This window comes from Eriocheir sinensis, chromosome 24 (genome assembly GCF_024679095.1).
Source record: "Eriocheir sinensis breed Jianghai 21 chromosome 24, ASM2467909v1, whole genome shotgun sequence".
NCBI classification, from domain to species: Eukaryota; Metazoa; Arthropoda; class Malacostraca; order Decapoda; family Varunidae; genus Eriocheir; species Eriocheir sinensis.
In genome coordinates this window covers 15,791,796-15,794,295 of record NC_066532.1, presented here as the reverse complement: position 1 = coordinate 15,794,295, position 2,500 = coordinate 15,791,796, and positions in this window count along the sequence as shown.

The following is a 2,500-nucleotide window of genomic DNA, read 5'->3' as shown; positions in this document are numbered from 1 at the left end:
TTTTCAATGGTTATTACGTGACTTAAAAGAGAATCCAACCCCTTATTACCAGGATCAGAAACTACAGAAGAGGTGTCAGTCTTGGTACAATGCTCTTGAATCCCCTATCCTTAATTCTACTTCCTTTTCAATGGTTATTACGTGACTTAAAAGAGAATCCAACCCCTTATTACCAGGATCAGAAACTACAGAAGAGGTGTCAGTCTTGGTACAATGCTCTTGAATCCCCTATCCTTAATTCTACTTCCTTTTCAATGCTTACTAGGTGACTTATACAGAATCCGATACCTTATAGAACGAATCAAAGACTATAGGTGTCAGCGACCAATCGTGTTCAATCCCTTATAGCAAAGAACATCAACCCTCCTTCACCCTATTTCCTTTTCATTTCGTATCCCTTTTCATTTCTCGTTAGGTGACTTAAAGAGAATCCAACACCTTATAGACCGGATCAAAGATTATAGGTGCCATCAGTCAATCGTGTTCAATCCCCTGTAGATATCAACTCTCTACACCCTATTTCCTTTTCATTTCTCGTTCGACGACTTAAAGAGAATCCAACACCCTATAAACAGGATCAAAGACTATGGGTGACAGCGGCCAATCGTTTTCAACCCCCTGGACCAAAAACAAGCTTACGGGAAAACAAGGGCGACTCATGCATAAGGGATCGGGCCGGTGAGAGCATTGCATAAGAGGATCAGAACGGGAGGATCCGGGCTCATGCGAGGAATGGGAAGAAGAGGATTCGATGCATTAGAAAGGGATTGGATTGCGTATTAATGAGCCTCAGTCCGTCTTATCTCCATTCCCTCCCTTCCCTCCTCCTCTTTCCTCCCTCTCTCCAGTGACGTGTGTTAGGAGGTAAATGAGGGAGGAAGGGAGGGAGGGAGGGAGGGAGGGAGGGAGAGAAAGGTGAAAGGTAGAGTGTGACGGGTATGAGAGACAAAGGGAAGGGAGGTAAAAAGGGAGAGAAAGAAAGGGGAAGAAGGGAGGTAAATGTGAGGTAAGGAGGGAAGGGAGGAAAAAGGGAGAGCAAGAGAGGGAAGGAAGGGAGGTAAATGTGAGGGAAGGGAGGGAAAAAGGGAGAGAAAGAAAGGGAAGGGAGGCAAATGTGTGAGATAAGGAGGGAAGGGAGGGAAAAAGGGAGAGAAAGAGAGGGAAGAGAGGGAGGTACATGTGAGGTAAGGAGGGAAGGGAGGAAAAAGGGGGAGAAAGAGAGGAAAGGAAGGGAGGTAAATGTGAGGGAAGGGAGGGAAAAAGAGAGAGAAAGAAAGGGAAGGGAGGCAAATGTGTGAGATAAGGAGGGAAGGGAGGGAAAAAGGGAGAGAAAGAGAGGGAAGAGAGGGAGGTACATGTGAGGTAAGGAGGGAAGGGACGGAAAAAGGGAGAGAAAGAAAGGGAAGGGAGGGAGGTAAATGTGAGGTAAGGAGGGAAAGGTAGAAGAGAAGAAGGAAAGGGAGGGAGAAGGGAAGAGGAAGGGAGGGAAAGAAGGAAGATGAAGAAGAAGAAGGGCAGAATAAGGGAAGTAAAACGGAAAGGGAAGGAAGGGAGAAGGGGAAGAAGGGAGAAAGACCCATCCCCCTTCTTCTTCTCCCTTCTTTTCTTCCCCCTCTTCCTCCTCTTTCCCTCCCTCTTCTCTTCCCTTCTCTCTTCTCCTCTTCCCTCCTTCCCTCCTTCCTCCTCTCTTCCCTTCCCTCCTCTCCCCAACCAGTGACAACCCAAACCTAACCTAACTTCGCAGACCAACACCCGGCGGCCGCAAGACACAACCAGCCCTGGCGCAGACCCAAACAGGCTGGCCACGGCTTGGTAACAGACCTTGCTGGCGGGAGACGAGGGCGGTGGATGCAAAAAAAAGGAAACTAGAAAAACAGGAAGGGAAAAAAAAAGTATCAGATCAGCCCTTCATATTAACCACGTGTGAAGGAGATGATTGGAGGAAGGAGAAGGAGAGAGAGAGAGGGTGGAAGGAGAGAAGGGATAGGTAGATAGATAGACAGGTAAACAGATAGGTAGATAGAGGAAGGATTTGAGGTTGAGAGAGAGAGAGAGAGAGAGAGAGAGAGAGAGAGAGAGAGAGAGAGAGAGAGAGAGAGAGAGAGAGAGAGAGAGAGAGAGAGAGAGAGAGAGAGAGAGAGAGAGAGAGAGAGAGAGAGAGAGAGAGAGAATGTTGACAGAGGAGGTCAGAGAGAGAAAAAGAAAACAGACAGACAGATATACAGAATAAAAGACAGGAAACAGAGAGAAGATTAGAGAGCTGAACAGAAGTGCAGAGAGACAGGTAGGCAGGAGAAAGACCACAGAGGCTTAAACAGACAGACAGACAGACAGACAGACAGACAGACAGGCAGACAGAGGAGGTCAAGCGAGGTAAGGACACGATGCAAATGTTTGGAACGTCAACAAAAACAGGACTTGAAGCATTTGGACCACGCCTGTGAGAGAGAGAGAGAGAGAGAGAGAGAGAGAGAGAGAGAGAGAGAGGAGAGAAGAGAAA